We start from the raw sequence: 25,102 nt of genomic DNA, 5'->3' as shown, positions 1-25,102 counted from the left end.
GCCTGAAACAATGTCTAAAGAATGTTGACATCTAGTGGAAGCCATAGGAACTGCAATCTGGGTCATAACCCATTAGATACTCTATAGGCATTCAATTGAAAATACCCACATCAAAGAAATCTGGATAGATGGATTTTCCTCAGGTTTCTGCCTGCCATATCAGTTCTGTTATACTCACAGACATTATTTTAACAGTTTTGGAAACTTTAGAGTTTTCTATCCTAACCTTATGCATATCCTAGCTTCTGGGCCTGAGTAACAGGCAGTTTACTTTGGGCACGCTTCTCATCCAGATGTCGAAATACTGCCCCCAAGCCATAAGAAGTTAACTTGTTTACCAAGGGCTGGCAAAAGTTAATTCATTAGGACAGCCTTCAAGAGTCTGTAGTCATCGGTTGCTTGTCTGATTTCACTGTGTTGTCTGTAGTCCTCCATTGACTCTTTGGTTTTCTGTGTGCAACTGTGGATGGCTGCCCAATCAGTCATGGGCGGGTAATGTTCCTTTATTCGATCACACAGTCCAGTGAAACGGGAGTCATTGTAGGTGGTGTGGAGAATGGGTTCCTACTGCTATGGGGCTGCCTCTGAGGGGTCTGTTGGTCCTGCAGTCATACTAAGTCCTGCCGGGGGTAGAGTCTCTGCTGGGGAGGTGGCTGAGCGGCCTGCTGTTGGACAACCAGGGCGGGTGCTGGTGCAGTGTGTACAGGGGTATAATATCATCCCTGTTTCTCCTTCTTACTTTCTTTCACCATTATTCCTTAGCCTTCTCTGTCTTTCCTCTTCTCTCCCACTTTCTAAACCTACCCCAATCTATACAACATGTCTTTCCTTTCTTGGTTTCCTCAAACTTCTTCCTACATTCTGCTAATTAACTACCTTTTAAGAGAAAACATGCCTTTTAAGAGAACCTGCTACCTTGTACCTGTTCCAGAATGTCCCGGCCCCACTTATCCGCCATTACCTTCCCTAGTCCAGTCAGCGGATCAGGCAGGCTGGGTTCGCTCTTACTGCCATTGGTCCCCATTGTCAAACTCTGTCTTTTTATATACACACACACACACACACAACAAAAACAAACAGAATTTAGTTAGGAACGTCTATAATTCAAAGGAGTAATTTCTTCTCCATCAAAATATTTTTTAAATTACTCTGTCATTTTAAATGTTGTACCCAGATGGTAGTTGATCCTACACATTGTCATAATTTTTGTACAAGTGGCCAGTCAAATCCCAATTATAACCAACTGTTTAATTGATTCTTTATTTTCTACAATATTTTTTTTTTTAAACTTCAGGAATATTTTCTTACTTCTACCTCAGGAACTTGTCCTGGAATCACATAGCTCATGCATTTACATCTAACGATCGTAACCCATGGCATATTACTTCAGGACCTTGTCCTTGGTTTTCTTTCTGGGGAACATAATATGGGGCTTGTCCGGGATATTGTTCCCATTAGTATGGTATTCGCTCTAATCGTCTACTCGGAAGATCTGCTATGCACAGATATTTGAGTGTTCAAAATACACTTTTGTGATAAAGTTTCTGTCATTGACATCCACCCTTGAGGGGTTATAGGATTCATTAGGTAATTTTGAAAGTTGCATAAGCACACAGGCTTATAAAATAAATTCAATCCACAGACTTTGTTATAAGCATTTGTAGAAAACCCTACATGGGAGATACTAGATAATTGTACAAAGACAAATCTGCTCATCATTGCAAAGCATTTTGACATCGAAGTTGCACATGCTGACTCAAAAGCATTGGTCAAAGAGTTAGTCAATACTGCTTTGGTGGAGGAGGAAATCCTTCCGGAGAGGGAGGATGATGAAAAGGGTTCTACGGGTGGTAGACTACACCCAATAGACGTGCAACTGCGAAAGGTAGAACTAAAGGCAAAATGGGAACCACAGAAATTGGAGCAAAGAAAGGGAAAGAGAATGTGCAGCCAGACAAGAAGAAGAAGAATGTGCTCCTGCCACTCAATTAAAAGAGATGGAGCAGGAAGCGTGACAAAGGGAGATAGATCTGGAAGTACTCCAAATCAAGTCAGGCCATCCTGTAGCCTTAACAGTGATCTTGGTCAGAACAGCCGGCTTGTACCACCTTTCACCGAAAAGGTGGGTAGGCAACAACACATCGGCCACAGTGATCCTCAACATGGGGGCCTTTCAGGGGTGTGTGCTTAGTCCCCTCCTGTACTCCTTGTACTCTCTGTTCATGTCAGGAATCCCGCTTCCTGAGTCTGTTTTCTGCCTGAGCTGACTGTTTTTTTGTTTTGGAGTCTTTTGTCTGAGGTTCCTGAACGCACCCTGTCTGGTTGCCAGGCGACGAAGCTAGGCGGGAGAACTTTTGATTACCCGCACCCGCACCTGCATCTCATCAACCATCTGCACACCTGGTCCTGATCATCACCTCTTCATAAGCCCTGACCTGACATCCATTCCCTGCCCGATCGTTAGCAACGAACAGTATGTTGTGCCAGCGTATCAGCCTCATGTTTCCTGAGTTTGTTTTGTTATTCTGTACTTGTTGCCGGTTACTCACTCCCGTTTACTCTGTCTACAGTCCTTCTCCCGGAACATTCAACTCCCTTGCCTGGCCGTCAGTGGATTCAGTGACTTCATTGGATCAACCCATTCACTCTCATCAACTCACCTCCGCTGCCGTTCCGTCTCCTGGATTATTCAATTTACACATCAAGACAACCAATAAATACTCACCTTCATTTTACTCACCTTGTCCTGGTCTGCTTCTGGGTTCTGTCTTAGAGAATCGTGACAGTTCACCTATGACTGCATGGCCAAAACACCATCATTAAGTTTGCTGACGACACAACGGTGGTAGGCCTGAACACCGACAATGATGAGATGGCCTATAGGGAGAAGGTCAAAGACCTGGCAGTGTAGTGTCATGACAACAATCTCTCCCTCAACGTGAGGAAAACAAAGGAGCTGATCGTGGACTACAGAAAAAGGAAAAAGAAGCCAAACACGCTCCCCATTCACATCAATGGGGCTGTAGTGGAATTAATTTTTGACCCTCAAATCATCTTTAAGCTTAATGATTTTATCAAAATCACCTTTAGAATTGTCTGTGAATGTACAGAAACTGTCTATACGACCCTTGATTAGATCTGTCACGCCCTGACCATGGAGAGTCCTTGGTTCTCTATGGTGTTGAGGTCAGAGCGTGACTAGGGGGGTGTTCTAGTTTTCTTATTTCTATGTTGGTGTGCTTGGTGTGGTTCCCAATTAGAGGCAGCTGGTAATCGTTGCCTCTAATTGGGGATCATATTTAGGTAGCCTTTTTCCCCACCTGTGTTTTGTGGGATATTATTTTGTGTTTGTGCATGTGCACCACGTAGTCACGTTTCGTTGTTTGTTTATTGTTATATTTTGTTTTGTTAAGTTTCACTTTGGAATAAAGATGTGGAACTCCAATCACACTGCGCCTTGGTCCGTCACTCCACACGACCGTGAAAAGATCGGTATAATCAGTGATTGATATAGAGGGTGACTGGAGGCCGTTCATAGCGAAATCACTGATATCAAATAACTTAGCAAATGCTCCAGCATCCTTTTCTTTATGCGGTCTCAGAAAGAATAAAGTAGACGGCATCGGTCAAAATCGTGATTTATGACCCTATGTCCGGCTGGGGCGTACATGCCCAAATAAGGGCATCCGGTCAGGACATCCTGGCGGGGAGGTGTCACGTGGTTAGGGTCATATAGTTGCATCTGTCACGTGTTAGAGTGTGTGTTATTTATATCTATATTGCATCTCTTTGAAGTGGTCGTAATGATTGATGTGTAGGTACCTCATTGAACTGGGGGGGTTGTGTTTGAACATTTCAAAGAGGATGGCTCCCACACCCCCCTATTTTATTGCTCTTAGGGTTGTTGTCTATGAATTAGGAATGTCCGGGGGGCTATGTGTTGGAGGCAGACGTCTTATAAATACGCCCCAGACACACATGCGGCCCCAGAACACTAAACAAGATTTTTTTAAATAAACATGGATTTTGGTAAAGCAGTGATGACCGAAACAACGGAAGCAGGACCGCAGTTGAAACATAGAGAAAAGACCCAGTATAAAGCAACAATATACGACGCACCAAAAAAGCAGTTTCTATGTGTGTATAGAACCCAAATACCGCCCGCAACTGCACTGAAAGATCAAGTGATGATGTCTAATGGACAGCACTGGGGGTATCAGTTTGATTACCCGGCCCATAGAGTGAAACTCTATACTGTAGCCGAAGGTGGAGAATATACAGACCAGACTTTAGGAGTGGACTATGGGGCTGAAGACTGGTCGGTTTTACGCAAGGTTTTGTGTCCCGAACTGAGAGTTATCACCAAGGGGTATAGCTTGTTCATGGGCTACGAGACCCGTTGGGAAGGTACCCCAGACTCCTCAGGAAGAGTATTTCACATGGTGAAAATACAGAGAAAGAATGGACTTCCATGTGGATGCGTGGAGTTCTATATCAGCAACGAGGAAACCCGCAACCAAAACATTTGTGATGGTGGCCTGACTGGGGATTTCAGGTTGCGCATGCTTATTCCTTTTAAAAGTTGGGATCTAATGGAGTTGAGCATGTTAGAGTTGTTGGACGTTCTTTTTGTACAGAGCCAACAGTGGCAAAGCATTGTACGGCTAAGGAAGTGCATAATATATACGAATCCTGAGGATTATGATTCAAAGGAACCCCAAGAAGGGTCATCCTCCGAAGAAACTAAGTACGCGGCTGCGCTAACCACGCCCTGACCCCCCCAAAGGCCTGGTTCTACAACAAAAGGAGGTCCCTTAAAGCCTCCACTTCTTCATTTCAGCATATACCATGGATATTCCTACAACATACCTGGACTCTGATACGTCATGGGGGCCAGACCCTAAGGACTGTATGCCTCGCAGCCAACCATTTTACTCCCCCCAGCCAAGACCCGCGACGCCCCCTACATGTCCACAGCCTGAGGATGTGTTTGATGGGGTGGTCAGTACTATTTTTGTGGACACCATCAAGGCCTCTGTAGCCACACTTTTAAATGTGGTGATTGGAGAGTATATATGTGAAAAATTCATCGGTTGTGAGATCAATCACCCCAGCCAGCGCCGGCATCCGTGTTTATACGAGCCCCCAAAATACTACTTCTTCAACCATTTTGAGGAGCTGGTGAAAAGACTGTGCTCCTGCAGGTTTATACCTGCGCTGGTCAGAGCCCTGGAGTCTATGGGTCTTGTGCCGTCTATTCCCAGAGTTTACGGGGTAACCGAGGTTTTCCTACATGAACTGAAGGAGGCGATCTACATCCACGAGAAACTCAAAGAAATCCGACACACCCTGGTGGACGACAACAAATACTGGGAAGCTGTGGTGGAGGACGTGATGACTTTCTGACTCAACAAAACCCCAGAGACCGAGTGACAATACCTATTTGTTATTTAGATGTAAAGCAATGGGGAACTATATACATACGTTGTTAGAGAGAATAAATATGTTTTTTCTTTTGAGAGAACTTACAAATGTGATGCATCAAATTATTGAAAATAAAGTGAACAATGTATCGATTTACACAACCCATAATACATGGGCTAATGTAGAGCGTGTGCTAAAAATGGAGCAAATCATGAATCATGTACGACATACGGGCGAGAGTATGCAATGGACACAACTGGTCTCCCGTCTTGTGGATGATTCTGAAGAACTAGAAACAAACTTGTCTAAGATTTTACTTTATTTGTTTGAAACACCGTTTAATTGTAACATGTATCACATTTGTTGTTTATATACTTATATAGCTGATGTGTGTGTTTTAAAAATTCTGCGACACAAGCCTGTAAATCTAAACTAAATATACAGGGTGTTGCATGCTGGGATCGTTGAGAAAACAGGGACAAGTATCCTGCAACGAATCCTAAATTGTCTGTATATGTAATACATGATGTTTGCAAAAATAAAAATACAAAAATGAACCTGAAATGTTGTCGTTATTTGAAAGTGGCTCATTAACGTTATTGTACCTCAGAGAGGCAGGAAGGATGGCGGAGCAGATGTTGAAAAACGTGTATTACACCCGCTCTAACCCTGGGTCTTATGGGGGTAAGGAGCATTTACAGAGAGCTATAGCCGAAGGAACAGGTAGCCGGTTAGGCGTTGCTCAAGTGGATGACTGGTTAGCCGCGCAGGATGCTTATACTCTGCATAAACCTGTACGAAAACAATTTCCAAGAATTTTTTTTTCTACTCATCCCTTGTCCCAGTTTCAGGCGGATCTATGTGACATGCAGGCCCATGCAGATAAAAATGATGGATATCGATACATGCTAACGGTTATAGATATTTTCTCTAAAATGGCCTTTGTAAGGGTCTTAAGAAATAAGAGTGGGGCAGAGGTGACCAGGGCCTTTGGCGCTATCTTGAAGGAAGGAGGAGTCCCCAAGAAAGTGCAGACTGATGGCGGAAAATAATTTTTTAATAATACTTTTCAGAAACTCATGAAGAAGCACAATATAGTACATTTTGCCACAGGCTTGGATTTGAAAGCTTCAGTTGTCGAATGCTTTAACAGAACTCTGAAGGAGCGGATGTGGCGATATTTTACAGCTCACAACACACATAGATATATCAAAATAGTTCAAGATTTAGTAAAGGGTTACAACTACAGCTACCATAAGAGTATAGGTCTCTTCTGAAAACTCTTTTCAAGTCTTTAAAAATCTGTATGGTTTGTTCCCCCTTCGCCGTAAGAATAATATTGATTTTAAATTCATAGTGGGGGACATGGTACGTATATCAAAGTTGAGGGGTGTTTTTGACAAGAAATATGAGCAAGGTTACAGTTGCGAAGTGTTCACCGTTACCAAATGTCTACCTCGCATACCCCCTGTCTACAAATTAAAAGATTATGACGGGGAGCTTATAGAGGGATCGTTTTATGAGAAGGAACTACAGAAGGTACAGATGGTTAAAGACAAAGTCTTTCACGTGGAGGAGATTCTAGATCATTAGAGAGAAAGGGGTAAAAAATGGGTGTTGGTCCGTTGGAAAAACTGGCCCGAAAAGTTTAACAGTTGGGTTTTAGAGCAAGATGTGGTGGAGGCATCGGGGGTTAACTTAAACCCTCAGGCATGATAAATACAACGTCATTCGCGTGTACACAGGAGTGCATCATGGAACACAGCGGCTTCTACCTGACCCTCCCCAGTAATGCGTCTGCACACATATATCGTAAGAACCAAAGTTCGAATTATACAACCAATTTTCCAAAGCCTATAGAGTTATCCGAGGCCTGGGAAGTAGGTATCAGCGAGATTACATACCCCCACAGCTGGTATAATATCAAAGAGAAGGACCGGGATTTTTATTGCAAAAGGATATCGGAACCTGCGAAACTTCTAAAGATTAAAAAAGGGTTCTATAGAACCGTCGACAGGATCGTCTCAGAGTTGAATGAACTCCTAACCCAGAACAATACGGAAATACTCTTGAGCTACAACCCTATTCATAAACGTGTACAAATCTCAACGACTGCGGATAGGGGTATAAAGACCACCAGTAATTTAGCCAACATGTTGGGGATGAGTTCCAATAAATGGACGTATGTGAAAGATAAATTAGCCCCATTCCCTGCGGATATACATGCAGGGTTTTACAACATATTTGTGTATACCGACATCATATCATATCAGAGGGTAGGAGACAGTTGTGTGCCCCTCCTGAGAACAGTTCATATAGAGGGAAAGGATGGCGGGATAGTCACTGTCATTTACGACAAGCCACACTACGTACCTGTAAGCAAGAAATATATTGAGAACATTCTGGTTGAGCTTAAAACGGATCAGAACGAAAACATCGAATTTACTTATGGTAAAACGATTGTAAAACTCCACTTTAGGCCCTCCAAAGCCTCTCTACATATATAATATATTATTAGTATTATATATATTATTATTTTTATTTTATTTTTTATAAACATAATACAAATAAATTAAAATGGTTATGGAACACAACCACCATCTCGACCCTAACCGCTACGTCTCATACTATGTTGATCAAGTGGGTAATGGATTACCCGGCTATCATGGATCCCCAACCATGTACGGTTCGGGGATAGGCGGTATATTTCGTAACCTCTTTAGGATGGTTTTACCGTTTATAAAGAGAGGCCTCAGCATAGCCAAACCGCATTTAAAATCAGCGGCTAAATATATAGTAAGTGAGGTTGTAGCCAATGCTATGAACCGAAGGGCGTCACCAGATGCCGAGCATCAAGAAGGCTCGGGGCTTATGATGTTGTCTCGAAGACCAAAAAAGAGACCTCCGGGTATAAGACGCAGGCCAGCCCCTAAAAAGCAGAGGTTAGACGTTAAAAGAAACTCAGTAAGTCAAAGACGTGGTAAAGTGAGGAGGTCTGGACCTAAAACGCCAAAAAGAACACGGAAGTATTTTCTAAAAGAACCAAGAAACATGACTCTTTGCACCGCATGTCCTCTGAAGCTATAAAGACAGAGCTCGATCTTTTCACGGCCCCCTTAACCCAACATTCAATAGACAGGTCCAGTTATGTGGAAATAGCCCCACTCTCGGCCATTACCGACAACGGGCCTATAGAATTTTTCATACCAGGCCACGGTGACAACTATCTGGACCTCAAAAACACCTTGGTGCATTTACGTCTAAAAGTGACCAAAATAGATGGTGCTAATATTGCAAACGATGCCAAAGTGAGTCTCATTAATTACCCCTTGGCCACCATCTTCTCCCAAGTGGATGTGACTTTGGGTGAACGCCTAATCAGTCAAAGCAGTGCCACATACCCCTGTAGGGCCATCATGGAGTGTTTACTCAACTACTCTGAAGACACTCTCAAGACACAATTCAGCGCCGGGCTGTTTAGCAAGGATACTGCAGGAGTCTCTATGGAATCAATAGACCCTTCCACCGGTGCAAACAAAGGACTGGAGGCACGCGCTCGCTACTGTGTCGAATCTCGAGAGTTTCATCTGCTAGGGCCTATACACTCTGACATTTTCTTTCAAGAAAGTTTACTCTTTAAATTCGGTTGATTTAAGACTCAAATTAACCAGGGCCAAGGATGAGTTTTGTCTGATGTCTGCCCAAGACGGGGACTTTAGTTTAAAAGTGTTGGGGGCAACGCTTTTTATTAAAAAGTGTCTGTATCTCCGGCAGTTCGTCTGGGTCACACACAGGCTTTGATGAAAGGAAATGCCCTTTACCCTCTCCAAAGAATTACCATGAAAACCTTTAGCATACCTGTGGGCAGTAGAATCTGCAGTCAAGAAAACCTTTTTCTAGGCCCTTTACCCCGCTATGTGGTTATAGGTTTGGTTGATCATGCCTCTAATACCGGCAGCTTACATAAAAACCCATTTAATTTTCAACACTTCAATGCAGAGTATGTAGCTCTCTGTCAGGATGGACGTCAGGTCCCTCCTAAGGCTTTCCAACCGCAATTTAATAACAACATATCTGTGCGAGAATTTTACAATCTATTCCTGGCTACCGGGAGGCATCTAAAAGATCTCTCTTTACCTATTGACAGAAATTATTTTGCAGAGGGTTTTGTATGCTTTCAATTTATCCCCTGATGATGACACCTCAGGAAGTCTGTCTGTGGTGTCCCAAGGTAACCTCAGGCTGGAAATGCGTTTCCGTACACCTTTAGCCTGTACAGTTAGCATGATTGTTTATGCGTGCTCTGATTCAATTTTGGAAGTGAATGCCCGAAGACAGGTTTTAGTGGATTATTATTAAGGATCGTTGAGCAAAGACATGAATACCCAAGAGTTGGAGGGGCTCATGACCCGCTTGATTGGAAAACAATTTTATGGAGTGTGGGCTTGTGATGAATTACCTATTGAGAAATGGCCTGAGCGGCTGGCCATGTTTATTGTCAATACCCATCCTAAACACATGCCGGGTGAACACTGGCTAGCTGTGACACTAGAAGATGAAAGAGGAAGAAAAATCTAAACTTTTTTTGATTCCTACGGCTTTCCCCCCGGTTTTTCACATTTTCCCAAATCTATTAAAGATTTTTTGACCAAAAACGGATCAAAGATCTACTACAGCATCAAACAAGTGCAAGATAACCTTTCCACTACATGTGGTCAACACTGTGTATTCTACCTGTGTCAAAGAGCCCGTGGAGTTTCTTTTGAAGATGTTATGTCTCTTTATAATGATGATTTAAGAAGTAATGATATAGTTGTAGATTGTTTTGTTAGAAAATATCAAAAGTGTTCAAATATGTGTCCTTTAAGACCGTGTAATCAAGGCGTATGCTCACGTCAAATGTTTCAAGAATGCCACAAATGTTAAATTGCTTAATTTTTCGAATAAACTTTATTGAATTTAATCATAGTCGTTCAAAAGTCATTCACAATTCATTCAAAAGTCTAACCACCCCGAGAGATCGGGATTAGGAAAAGGTCCGGAGGTGTTCATGGGGCTAAATGAGTCATCATCATCCCCTTCATAGGGGGGAGGGTTTGTTGGGGCATCTTTAGGGGTGCTGTAGCTCGGTGAAGGGTTTTGTTTTAAAGCTTGAATCTGTTGACGAAGCTTATGGTTAGGTACCCCCGAGAGGGGAATGTTGAGGATTGCCAGGGCCTTAAGAAACTGACGCCACCCTGGTGGTCTTCTGTCATCAGCAACCTTGTAGGCTGCCGTGGTACTTTTAAGCAAGTCAAGCATATGGGAACCCTTGACAACAGCGCCCTGAAGGATAAACTCTCCTTTGTCATTCCAAGTAGCGGTCCCCTTTGAGTCTTTTAGCTTGTTCATAATGTATCTAGCATTTTTCCTGTTACGTGCTGAAACATGTGTCAACATGTCATGCATAACATTATCTTCAACAGGCATTTGATCTTCAGCCGGTAAGATCGCAGGTACAGGCATTACAGGGGCATGGCTCTCTCTAGGTGCGTCATCTTTTAAAGGTTCAGGTAGGGAAAGCGTTAAATGGTTGGTATCTCTCTCACTTTGTTTTACCAAGGTCAAATACCTTTGCAAGAGGTTTGTGTATTTTTTTACCTTATCATAGGGGTTCAATCCTTTTCGGTTCAAAATATCCTTCATGGCCGTATCCAAATCATTTTCCGCTGTTTGTCTGATATTTTCAGGACCCTGCATTTGTTTTTTAAGTCTATCCAACTCTTGTTGAGGCACAAAGTATATTTTATTTGCCATCACACTCTGTGTTCAACCCCCACGCCTGGCAGCAATAAGGCTGGTGATGAAGGGCACCGCTATAGTTAGCAACGGCAGAAGAAAACCCACAGACTGTTGTAGGCTATGTCTTTTCTTTCGAAGACTGGCTCTTTTATTGGCAAAGAGTTTGATCGCGGTCTTTTGTCTCTTGAATTTTTTTAATTGGGTCAGGGTGAGTGGAATGCGCCCTTTGAGAAGATTTAAAGCAATCTCACATAGGGATAATATGAGATCTGAAGAACAGTGATCCAAGATGGCCTTCCGTTCTTTAGCTGTAGCCCCATCTAGGCTTCTCAAGAGGGGCAGGTTTCTTTTTAAACGCAGAGACATAGCGGTTACTTTTTAGGAATGTACGCAGCCGGCCACTCCCACGGGAACAGGCCTGTTTGGAGCCTCAGGTGTTCTGGTGTATTTGCTTTTAAATCCACGATTAAATAAGAAAATGGCACTTTGGTAGCGTCCTCATAGCTATCCATAAAATAGGATTTCCTTCCCCGGGTACATCTGCTGAGCTAGAGTGTTAATTTGTAGTTTGTCTCTAGGGTTTTTGAACAAAGCCATGTAATTGGCATTCAAACTAATGGTACGGCTGTTTTTACCTTGGTGAAACACATTCTGCACCAAGTAAAGCACGGACAGGTTTCTATGATGAGTATATTGGGTAAAAGCTTGTGCAATTTCAGGATGTTCGCTACCTGCAAATAGCATATTGTCCAAAACCAGCAGATTGTTTTTATGAGGAGGTAAAAGTTTATCATCAGACAGGGATTCAGGTATTCCTTCAACAAACTTGATGTTTATTTTCTTCAACAATTCATCATACATAGGTTGATAACATGAATAACACCACACAATATTGCCAGGCTTCTGAACACATGTTCAGAATTCTCTAAAATACTTTTTACAAAACAAGTTTTACCACTGTTGGAGGGGCCTGCGATTAAGGCCGAAAATGGTAGTTGCAACCTGGGGTCAAAACCTTCTACAGCAGCCATTATATCTTAAGCTTTAAGACACACTGGGGCTTGTAGCATAAGTCAGTAGCCAAAGGGCAGTGTGGTCCCGTTAGGTAAAAGCAGTCTCTTGTCATAGACACCCTGAATCTTTTAGTAAGTGGGGCATTCCTGAGATGGAAGCCCTTTTTATCCCAACATTTTTTTTTGTAGGAGCTCAAAATCTCCAAGTCACTATTCCGATCGTTTATGAACCCCTCGACCAAGCGTGTGATTGATTCCAAGTTTACAGGCGGGGCATTTTCGTAGTTTTGAGTCACGCCTTTGGCTTTCAACACCACGTGATTGTCTTTAGTCCTAAAAGCATAGCTTTTGGGCCCACAGGAGGACCATTCTGTGATATGGTCGCCATCTTTGAGTTCACTCGTTAAACCACCCAGATAGTTGCTAAGTGGGGGGGGTCCAGTCATCCTGTTTGCGTACATAGACCACAGAGTCTGTGTCATGGTAAAGAACCCTCCTCTGAAGCTGCTCCATGAGGGTGTACAGTTCAAGTCGGCCATAGGCCGTGGTAAATGCTGCAAGAAACACATTTACATTACCCGGGGGTAGAACCCACTTCTTGTCACGTCTCCATTGCACCAGGGCAATGTCTTGACTCAAGAATGAAAAATTTGAAATTTCGTATTGGTCCAAAACAACGAACTCCAAAAATTCTTCGGAGTCTTTAATGATCGATGTTGTTAGCATATTGCATCTCTGCGAAAGTTTCCCCCAAAGCAAGTTTAAGTACAATTTCGACACGTTTCGTTTAGTCTTGTTGACCTCTATTCGGTCAGGGTCAAGAAGTATGCCTTCTCTGTCATGATAGTCTCGAATGTACTGTTCTTTGCTCTCTTGATCTGTGACCGATGCAGGATAGCCTGAAGCCATTTGCTTGCATCTCAAGAAGGTCTTGATGTACTCTTTAAAAAGAGTGTCTGATTTCCTGGAAAAGTTCCACACTTCAAAGATTTTGGCCACACGATACCCCTTCTCTAGAGCCTTTGTGAATTCAGGTGTAACCCAGACAGCTGTAAGGGCTCTTTCCTGATCTGAGTGATCACACGGCTTTTCCTGGTTGTTGTTTTCACTGCAGGTGCGACATAGGGGAAAGAAAAGTTTTCCTTGAGGTCCCTTGTAAGGCAACACTGGTATAAACAAACCCCTAGGTGGGTAGACAGTTGCTTTGATCAGACCAAAATAGTTTGGGGTAAGTCAAAGTCGAGGTGAATAATTTCAGGATGCCCCATAGGATAGCATGAGGAACTCATTACATGAGGATAAAGAGATGTAAAATCTACGTAACCTATTGTCTCGTCTGGTTGCGCTACATACCGCAAGGTCAAAGCATTGGTACGGCCACCATACAGGGCCTGTCGTGGCTCCAATGGTTCGGGTGTGTCAAAGCTTCAAAGGAAAGCTCGAACATGAGGATCAGACTTTTTGAGTGTGGTCCACTCATGCTCCCACATAATATTCACTTTCAAACCATAAGTAGCCTGTAAAGATTCCAATTTGTCTTGAAACTCTAGGTACATTTCACCAAAAGTCTTTTGGGTTAGGACACACAAGGCCTGTGGCTCAAAGCAACATTTACAACCGTGGAAGAAACAACCGTTGTACTCAAACACGGTCTCAACACCGTCAATCTGTGTGTATCCATCTACATGATAAGGCCCAAACGCCTTCTCACCCCTATTCAAAGCATGTTGAATAAAAATGTCTTTATCCTGGGCCAAGTACTCCAACCACTGAATGGAGCCACTAGAGTATGTATGACTTGAATTGGCGTCGGTAGTTGTCAGGCGAGGGGATAGCTATAGATGCTGGAGGTAGAAAGTGTGTACGATAGGTTTTCATGCATGCCGATGCAATAGTTGTACAACTCCAGGGGTCAATGCCTGCATCTTTGATGACCTCTGCTCTGAATCTGAGGCACCCCTCGCGAAGGATAACCACGTCGTTGTCACATTAGGACTCCATCTCTTTGTGGAAATCAAAAGTGTTGTGACATACTGTCTCGTACCATGTCATGAATCTCTCTCGCTCTTTGGGAGACATTTGATCACAACCATACATTTCGGGTCTCGGATTAGATCCTATATAGTTTAGATTCTCCTCAGATGTACAAAAAAAAAATGGGGAAACCAACCTTTCACAGAGTTCTCAAAACCCAAGGCCTCGGGCATTTGAGCCAATCTCATGGGTAAGAAGCTTAAACTGTCAATGTATCTCTGGTTGAAAGCGGGGTCTACAAAACACAAGATTTTACTACCTTGAGCTATGACACTGGGTGCAATGCCTTGCTGTATTAGAGGGTTCAAAAGAAGGTACGAATCATATGCTCTAGAATTGTGCGCTATAAACGTGAAGTTTCTGTATTGGGGTTTTCTGAAGTGTTTTAGAAAGATGAGTGCACAATTGGGTCCTGTTAATATCACAACTGCTTACAGATTTACAGGCCTTGGGGTGCCATGTTTCAATGTTGTGTTTTTCGTAACAGTAGGCCGAACGGCATGTCCTGTGACAATCGGCACAGGGTGTCAGGTTTAAGGGCTGCATCGGACAATTTTCATCCAGACATACGGAACAGTTATAACGGCACGAGTGCCCCCCCTTTCGGGTGTAGCCGGTATGACAGGCTGGACACACATACGGTGCGCCTAAAAACGCTCCGATGTTGGTAACTGCATAGTAATGGTCGTTTTGCACATAAAAGTACGGAATCTGAGGATGAGGTTGGGGGTTGTTTTGGAATTTCAAGAGAGAAGCATTAGCTCTACTGTGGTACAAAACCACAATCTTGATGTTCAGAAAGTTTTAAAATTTGACTATGTCAGAGAATGCCACTGCATCCTGCATGCCCAGACCAACAGCATTTTGAAGCTCTCTAGCCTTTTGTAACGCCTCTAGATCCGTACATCCAGGGTTTAGTAAATGTGCTAGGCCTATTGCAAAGCATAGCTTATTACCGGGATTGTGAACGTTTATGAGGCATGCCATTTTATTGTTTATGATTTCTGATTGCATTAGGCTATCAAGTTGCCTTCTCTGACCCCCACCACCCAGGGGTTGCCGTATTATTTGCACTATAACTCTAGCGACCTATCGGCTGTGATGGATAAATTTGATTGAACAAGTCGTTCCAGCAGGGCTATAAATTGTTCAAGATCTGCTTCACCATTGGGTAAAATAAGAGATACAGTGTTTTGCATGCTATCTCCACAAATTTCCAACTGTAAGACATCACGAGGTTCGCCATAATCTCTTGCCCTTTGTAACAGTTCGTTCAGAGTTTCCAAAATCATCACGTAAAAAAACGCATAATCGAGACTTTGATTCATCCATGTGAAATTGAAAAACTGTCTAATCTCTGTATTGCTGAATTTATTTCTGTACACAACCCTGACACTTCTATCAAGACCATCTCCCTCCTGATTTATTAGACAATTTTCCAATTCCTCAAAAACATAATATTGAGTTACAGACTCTTCTGACATGGGAGTTAATGGCGGGGTGTGTGCGGGTTCCGGTGTAGAAGATCTCAGGCTCTCGTTCATCTGGTTTATTAAAAAAACTAGGGCGGGCGGGATTTGCCATAATTGGTTTTCATAGGTTGTTCCTGACTCGTTCATATGTTTCATTATTTCAATTAGGTCGGCGGGAATTTGGGAAAATAGATTTTCGTCTATCGGAATTATGTCTGATACCGCACCCTCGTTCATCCGTTCAATTAAAGCTTGTAGATCGGGGGTATTTTCAGCAAAAGGCTTTCAACTGTCTCAATTATTGGCACGTCCATTTCGGTAACTGTTTTTACCGCCGGTATTTGCGTTTTTTAAACGGTTTGTTGCTTAACAAACGGGGCATTGTTCTACGCCAGAAGGATAGATCCTGACCGTATTGCCGCTCGAGTAAATCAACCATTCGTTTGTGTAGCAAGACATTTCTGGATTTTAGAGCCTTTGAAAAGGCATTGATAAACCGAGCTTGGTCTATTTCAGGTTTGGGTGTTTCTACATAAGAATTGAAGGACTCAAGAAGATTGGTTGCGTTACAGAATATCCAGTTGTCTACCTCAGGAATGTCATTTAAAATGTTGAAATCATCCAGTTTCGTTGTTTTATTGTGAATGTCTGGCGTGCCGAAATCCTCCGCGTGTTCTCGGTGTATATGGTCTTCTGTGCCGTTATACGCCGGGGAGGAGTCTGAAAGAAAATAATATGTACATAAAATAGATTGTTAAACATGTAATATATTAGGTTAAAATGTCAAATACATTTCAGATATAATACTATATATTAACAATAGATAATTAAATTACCTCGGCTTTTTTGACGCGGGCTGTTCTGACGAATCGCGGAAACCGGGGGCTTTAGACTTTTTTCACCAGGCCTTGCAGATTCTGCAGTCTCGTTGGAGTCTGAAAAAACATTATTTGTCATTGTTTTAACATACTCAATCATAAAAAATGTATAAATTATAATAAACTATGTATTACTAATAACATATATAATGGCTTCATACCTTATCCGTGTAGGGCCGTTTCTTGAAGCAGTAACTTTTCGGGCCGGGGGGATTCTGCGCAATGCACTTGCGCTGATGTTGTGCCATGTTTGGGTCGGAAATATGTAGCTTGGTTCCTGGGGGGAGTTAGGGTAAACCCGTTCGAACAGAAAGGCAGAATATCATCAATGTCCTCGTTCAGATTACATGAAGCACCCGTGATCCTTCTTTTGGGTCTGTCCGCTGTAAACACAAAAATAGCTTTTAATATAGGGTTCACACTTTTTGTTTTTAATGTATACATTTTCTTAGGGATTTTTATTATTGAACTTACGTCGACAATAGTGTGATGGAGATTGGCTACTTAAAGGGTTGCACGCAGTTTGGTTCTGAGAATCATCTATCCCCCGGAGAAGCTGTGTAAAGGATTGAGACCCTACAGACGTTAGATAATATTAACATATATTAATACGAAAAATATACACATTATTAAAATATGAGAATACGTGCATTTGACATATTACCCAAAAATCATTGTCCATCCGTTTTAGAATAGCGATATCACATTTTTAATATCCATACAATTCCCTGAAAATACCTCTCCAAATCTAATATATTATTTTCACTAACTCACCTTCAGAAAGCTCCACTAGGACCAATTCTGCAATTATCTGTTGGCCTGATAACTCTTCTGTCTGTTGGCCTGATGTTGCGCTTTAGGATGTCTTACCGACTGGCTAGTTTCACTATTAGGCAATGAGTTTACAGAGCTGGGGGTGCCGTTTTTTCGGGCCACATCCTGTATGCATAAAAGGGTCCTATAAAGTACCCCCGAATGTCTAGAGACCCAAAAACCACAGGCGGGTGTCTCGACATATTCTGTCTGCCGGTATTGCATTTATGCTTCATAGCACAGCTTGGGGGTGTCCGTTGTAAATTTATATCCCGGGGTGGGGGACCTTTAGTATATGTGCTGATTAGAAAATAACATATGTTTTAAACCCTTAGGAGGTCGTCTAGACAAGATATCTTATGCCTGGGCTTTTTCACTTTTTAGCCCCCACATGCCTGTGGGTGAGATAAATACGTATTTGAAAGGCTTTTGGGGTAATAAAATTGAAAGTGCCTAGCCCAATTGAAGAGACGCCCCCAATCCTAAACAAACTTACACACACTTTTTCTGGTTTCAAAAGCCATCCATGCAGAGACACACCCCCCTTTTTGTTTTGAAACACACACACACAATTACCCTCCCTCACACGCACACACCCCCAGCGCACGCACATGTCGTTCCGGAATCCTTTTTTCTCAGGGCCCTGCCGGGGGATGGCTCGAAAATGCATAGTCCCTACGTTAAAGGTGAGATACAGCTTTAAAACCATTTTATTTCATAAATAATATTTAGTACAGACCTTTTTAAACATGCAATAATCATTTAAAATGTTTTACTGTTCCTTTCTTACGGATAAAGGACCCATCTATAGGGTTGTCACTGAACCCCACCCACGTCAAGACTCGGCAAGTTTTCACTCCAGGGATAGATCCTATGTCTGGCCTGTAGACACTCGCCCGTGTGTCTCTATGGGCTAGGTGGGACCTACTCAACAGCCAGTTGAATCCTGTGGCGCGTTATTCAAATACCTTAGATATGATATTACTTCAATTTTTCAAAAATATGATTATTTTACAGCATTTTAAAGATAAGACTCTCGTTAATCTAACCACACTGTCCGATTTCAAAAAGGCTTTACAACGAAAGCAAAACATTAGATTATGTCAGCAGAGTACCGAGCCAGAAATAATCAGACACCCATTTTTCAAGCTAGCATATAATGTCACATAAACCCAAACCACAGCTAAATGTAGCACTAACCTTTGATGATCTTCATCAGATGACAACCCTAGGACATTATGTTATACAATACATGCATGTTTTGTTCAATCAAGTTCATATTTATATCAAAAACCAGCTTTTTACATTAGCATGTGACTAGCATGTGACTAGCATTCCCACCGAACACTGCCGGTGAATTTACTAAATTACTCACGATAAACGTTCACAAAAAGCATAACAATTATTTTAAGAATTATAGATACAGAACTCCTCTATGCACTCGATATGTCCGATTTTAAAATAGCTTTTCGGTGAAAGCACATTTTGCAATATTCTCAGTAGATAGCCCGGCATCACAGGGCTAGCTATTTAGACACCCAGCAGGTTTAGCACTCATCAAAGTCAGATTTACTATAAGAAAAATGTTATTACCTTTGTTGTCTTCGTCAGAATGCGCTCCCAGGACTTCTACTTCAATAACAAATGTTGGTTTGGTCCAAAATAATCCATCGTTATATCCAAACAGCGGCGTTTTGTTCGTGCGTTCTAGACAGTATCCTAAAGGGTAACTAAGGGTGACGAGCATGGCGCAATTCGTGACAAAATAATTCTAAATATTCCATTACCGTACTTCGAAGCATGTCAACCGCTGTTTAAAATCTATTTTTATGCCATTTTTCTCATAATAAAGCGATAATATTCCGACCGGGAATCTGCGTTTAGATAAACAGACAAAGGAAAAGAAAGCATTCGGTCGAAGCGGGCACGCGCCTAAGCCCATAGTACTCTGAGTGGCCACTTGCCAAAAGCGATAAAGTGTTTCAGCCAGAGCCTGCCTCGATATTGTTCAACTTTTTCCCGGGCTCTGAGACCCTATGGAAGACGTAGGAAGTGTCACGTTATTGCACAGATCCTGAGTCTTCAATAAAAAGAGCCAAGATGAAACACTACTTCTCAGACAGGCCACTTTCTGCTTGAAATCTTCTCAGGTTTTGGCCTGCCATAGGAGTTCTGTTATACTCACAGACACCATTCAAACAGTTTTAGAAACTTTAGGGTGTTTTCTATCCAAAGCCAATAATTATATGCATATTCTAGTTACTGGGCAGGAGTAGTAACCAGATTAAATCGGGTATGTTTTTTATCCAGCCGTGTCAATACTGCCCCCTAGCCCTAACAGGTTAAGGATAGAAGCTGCCATCGACGTAATTGTTCACGATTTTGGAAAAGACTGTCCAGCTTATTCATAAGGTTTATGAATATAGGGTAATCCCTCCATTTAAAGCTAAACACAGGCATAAAATAATTCACATCCTTGCAGGCTTTGGAAAATAAATATGACAGACTGACAGACTTCGTCGCATTTGTACTATCAAATTGTTCACATGCTAAAATTGTCACTTTGGAGTCGGGTCTATAAGCCATTGAAGAGATCCTGATGGCTTGTAAATCATGGCGACACCCCACAAGCTTTTCCAAAGCATAGCCTGGTAATTCTGTAGCGCTAAGGGCCTGTTCAATTTGACAGAGCGCTAGGCGTATCTTAAGCCATTCTCTCATACGCAGTGCAGGAGAAAAACTCCCGGGTTTTGCATGATAAAGGGGTCTGGGGCCGCTGTCTGTGAAAATCTTCACCGTTGAATCCTCAGGTTTGAACATATAAGTCATATGGCCATCACTAGTATCCAAAAACACTTTAAAACATTCTGGGGCCTCACCCCAAAGATCCTCAATGCTTTTATCATTGGGTTCGCAACATAATTTTCTGTTTTAATGTTCAGGGTTTTATTTTTTAAATCTTGTTTAGTGTTCTGGGGCCGCATGTGTATCTGGGGCATATTTATAAGACGTCTGCCTCCAACACATAGCCCCCCGGACATTGCTAATTCATAGACAACAACCCTAAGAGCAATAAAATAGGGGGGTGTGGGGGCCATCCTCTTTGAAATGTTCAAACACAACCCCCCCAGTTCAATGAGGTCCCTACACATCAATCATTATGACCACTTCAAAGAGATACAATATAGATATAAAATAACACACTCTAACACGTGACAGATGCAACTATATGACCCTAACCACGTGACACCTCCCCGCCACGATGTCCTGACCTGTCACAAAAGGTGCCGTGTTGAATAGACCAAACTGCAGCGGGAATATGGATGCTCATGTTTTAATTCAAAAAAGGAGTAAAGCATCCACTGGAAAAACAATAGACACGACAGGAACAACGCAGTGCAAGAACAACTACCCACAACCCCAAAGAAAAACACACACCACTATATAGAACTCCCAATCAAAGGCAACTCAACACACCTGCCTTCAATTGGGAGTCTAATCACCAACACAAACCCCTTAACATACAAAAAACCTGCCACATCCTGACCCAAAACTGATACCATACCTCCCTCTGCTGGTCAGGACGTGACAGTACCCCCCCCTCAAGGTACAGACCCCGGAATGCACCTAACAACAGAAAATACAAAAAAAAATGTAACCCCAACAAAACCAATAAACAATAACCCCTAAACAATAAGGGAGGGAAGGGAGGGTGGCTGCCATCAACGACGGCACTGTGCTACACCCTCCCTCCCCAACCCACCTATCCTGGAGGTGGCTCAGGTGCAGGACGTGGACCTCACTCCACCTTCGGCGTCGCCCACTTCGGTGGCGCCGCTAGCTGCGCCGGGCAGACGGGCCACTCGGGCTGACCCTGGCAGACGGGCCACTCGGGCTGGGCCGGAGGGCCGGAGGGCAGGAGGGCCACTCGGGCTGGGCCGGAGGGCAGGAGGGCCACTCGGGCTGGGCCGGAGGGCAGGAGGGCCACTCGGGCTGGGCCGGAGGGCAGGAGGGCCACTCGGGCTGGGCCGGAGGGCAGGAGGGCCACTCGGGCTGGGCCGGAGGGCAGGAGGGCCACTCGGGCTGGGCCGGAGGACAGGAGGGCCACTCGGGCTGGGCCGGAGGACAGGAGGGCCACTCGGGCTGGGCCGGAGGACAGGAGGGCCACTCGGGCTGGGCCAGAGGACAGGAGGGCCACTCGGGCTGGGCCAGAGGACAGCAGGACAGGAGGGCAGCGCCAGAGGACAGGAGGGCAGCGCCGGGCAGTCGGGCCACTCTGGCAGCGCCGGGCAGTCGGGCCACTCTGGCAGCGCCGGGCAGTCGGGCCACTCTGGCAGCGCCGGGCAGTCGGGCCACTCTGGCAGCGCCGGGCAGTCGGGCCACTCTGGCAGCGCCGGGCAGTCGGGCCACTCTGGCAGCGCCGGGCAGTCGGGCCACTCTGGCAGCTCCGGGCAGACGGGCCACTCTGGCAGCTCCGGGCAGACGGGCCACTCTGGCAGCTCCGGGCAGACGGGCCACTCTGGCAGCTCCGGGCAGACGGGCCACTCTGGCAGCTCCGGGCAGACGGGCCACTCTGGCAGCTCCGGGCAGACGGGCCACTCTGGCAGCTCCGGGCAGACGGGCCACTCTGGCAGCTCCGGGCAGACGGGCCACTCTGGCAGCTCCGGGCAGACGGGCCACTCTGGCAGCTCCTGACTAGCGGGCGGCTCTGGTGACTTTCGACTGGCGGGCGGCTCTGGTGACTTTCGACTGGCGGGCGGCTCTGGTGACTTTCGACTGGCGGGCGGCTTTGGTGACTTTCGACTGGCGGGCGGCTCTGGTGACTGTTGACTGGCGGGCGGCTCTGGTGACTGTTGACTGGCGGGCGGCTCTGGTGACTGTTGACTGGCGAGGCTGAGCTGACATACTAGTCTCCTGATGCGTGGGGCTGGTACTGGACGTGCCAGCCTGGAGACACGCACCTCCATGCTAGTGCGTTTAGCGGGAAACACCGGACCTTTGAGGCGCACTGGCGGTCTTGAGCGCAGGGTTGGCATCACCCCTTCCGGCTCGATGTCTACTTCGCCCTGGCACATGCGGGGCGCTGGTACTGTGCCTACCGGCCTGAAAATCCCAGGCCTCACCACAGCCCCAACCCCAAAGCACGGGACCTGTCCAGTCTGCCCTACACGGGTACGGGGAGCTGGCCTGGGGCTCCAATCTCGCCCCGCCAAATAGCCCTTGTGCCCCCCCCTAAAAAATTATTGGGGCTGCCTCTCGGGTTCTACCTGCCTCCCAGGCAGGTTGTCACAGTGGACCCGCAACTGCTCCCATGTCCAGTCAATCCTTTCCGTCAATACTTCCAGCGACCAGGAATCCATCACCTCCCGAGCGCGCTGCTTCCAACATTCCTCCCTCACTTGCCTCTGTCCTCTTCTCCGCTGCTTGGTCCTTTGGTGGTGGGTAGTTCTGTCACAAAAGGTGCCGTGTTGAATAGACCAAACTGCAGCGGGAATATGGATGCTCATGTTTTAATTCAAAAAAGGAGTAAAGCATCCACTGGAAAAACAGTACACACGACAGGAACAGTCTTACAGGCATACAAAAACGCAGTGCAAGAACAACTACCCACAACCCCAAAGAAAAACACACACCACTATATAGAACTCCCAATCAAAGGCAACTCAACACACCTGCCTTCAATTGGGAGTCTAATCACCAACACAAACCCCTTAACATACAAAAAACCTGCCACATCCTGACCCAAAACTGATACCATACCTCCCTCTGCTGGTCAGGACGTGACATGACCGGATGCCCTTATTTGGGCATGTACACCCCAGCCGGACATAGGGTCATAAATCACGATTTTGACTGATGCCGTCTACTTTATTCTCTCTCTGGTCTCTTTAAAAAAAATTACAGTGGGCTTTGTTTTTCCTGGTAAATAATCAACCATAATTCAATTTGATTACATAGGCCTACATTAAATAGATTTTATGTACGGCAGTAGATTTTATCTAGGCCTACTTTTATTTCTCTAAAATGTTGTGCACAAATTTGTTTACAGTGAGCATTTCTCATTTGCCAAGATATGCCACACCTGTCAGGTGGATGGATAATCAAGAAGCTGATTAAATGGCATGATCATTACACAAGTGCACCTTGTGCTTGGGACAATAAAAGGCCACTCTAAAGTTAGCAATTTTGTCACACAACATAATCCCACAGATGTCTCCAGTTTTGAGGGAGTGTGCAATTGGCATGCTGACTGCAGGAAGGTCCATTGCTCTATCATAAGCTGCCTCCAATGTCATTTTAGAGAATTTGGCAGTACGTCCAACCGGCTGACGACCACATCCGGCTTCTTCACCGGATGTGGTCGTCAGGGGCGTGGGGTATTTCTGTCTGATTGGCTGGACCTGACTCCCCAGTGGGTGGGCCTGGCTTCCAAGTGAGTGGGCCTATGCCCTCCCAGACCCACCCATGACTGCACCCCTGCCAAGCCATGTGAAATCCATAGATTAGGGCCTATTTAATTCATTTCAATTGACAGATTTTATCATATGAACTGTAACTCCGTAAGATCTTTGAAATTGTTGCATGTTGCGTTTATATTTTAATTCAGTATATATCCCTTTCCCACCCCACCCTACTTCTTGCTATGAATTCTATCTGATGGCATATTAAGCATGTTTAGGCTAGTGCTTGACTTGGACTGAAATAGGTGCCGGTACTCATTTTGGGTGCCAGTAGCGTTTTTATTTAGGTGCAGGAACTCCTCAATACTTTTGAGCTAATATTCTATAGGAGGTGGAGGAAGTCAAGCAGAAGAACATTTGAGGTGCCGGTACTCAATTCCAGTGAGCTCCTGCCCAAGTCAAGTACTGTGCTTTGGTAAAAAGACAAATAATGTCTGATTTGGAACACTGATTCAAATCAGATTTATTTATATAGCCCTTCTTACATCAGCTGATATCTCAAAGTGCTGTACAGAAACCCAGCCTAAAACCCCAAACAGCAAGCAATGCAGGTGTAGAAGCATGGTGGCTAGGAAAAACTCCCTAGAAAGGCCAAAACCTAGGAAGAAACCTAGAGAGGAACCAGGCTATGAGGGGAGGTCAGTCCTCTTCTGGTTATGCCGGGTGGAGATTATAACAGAACATGGACAAGATATTCAAATGTTCATAAATGACCAGCATGGTCAAATAATAATAATCACAGTAGTTGTCGAGGGTGCAACAGGTCCGCACCTCAGGAGTAAATGTCAGTTGGCTTTTCATAGCCGATCATTGAGAATATCTCTACCGCTCCTGCTGTCTCTAGAGAGTTGAAAACAGCAGGTCTGGGACAGGTAGCACGTCCGGTGAACAGGTCAGGGTTCCATAGCCTCAGGCAGAACAGTTGAAACTGGAGCAGCAGCACGGCCAGGTGGACTGGGGACAGCAAGGAGTCATCATGCCAAGTAGTCCTGAGGCATGGTTCTAGGGCTCAGGTCCCCCGAGAGAGAGAAAGAAAGAAAGAAATAAAGAAAGAAAGAGAAAGAAAGAAAGAAAGAAAGAAAGAAAGAAAGAAAGAAAGAAAGAAAGAAAGAAAGAAAGAAAGAAAGAAAGAGAGAATTAGAGAGAGCATACTTAAATTCACACAGGACACTGGAGAAATACTCCAGATATAACAGACTGACCCTAACCCCCCGACCCAGACAGGA

The 25,102-nt window shown here is 44.4% G+C and overlaps 1 long non-coding RNA gene across 1 annotated transcript; it reads right to left on the bottom strand.

Annotated features, from left to right (window-relative positions):
- Positions 1-12,017: 12,017 nt before the first annotated feature.
- Positions 12,018-17,482, bottom strand: LOC106587033 (uncharacterized). Its single transcript, XR_001324344.3, has 5 exons — positions 17,377-17,482; positions 17,077-17,158; positions 16,764-16,985; positions 16,561-16,659; positions 12,018-16,444 (listed from the first exon to the last, which is right to left on the bottom strand). It is a non-coding gene; the product is annotated as an uncharacterized LOC106587033 (long non-coding RNA).
- Between the last annotated feature and the right edge of the window lie 7,620 nt (positions 17,483-25,102).

The sequence above is a fragment of the Salmo salar genome, chromosome 26 (assembly GCF_965601325.2).
Source record: "Salmo salar chromosome 26, fSalSal1, whole genome shotgun sequence".
Lineage (NCBI taxonomy): Eukaryota > Metazoa > Chordata > Actinopteri > Salmoniformes > Salmonidae > Salmo > Salmo salar.
The sequence above is the reverse complement of the archived record's forward strand: the minus strand, read 5'-3'. Positions and strand labels throughout refer to the sequence as shown.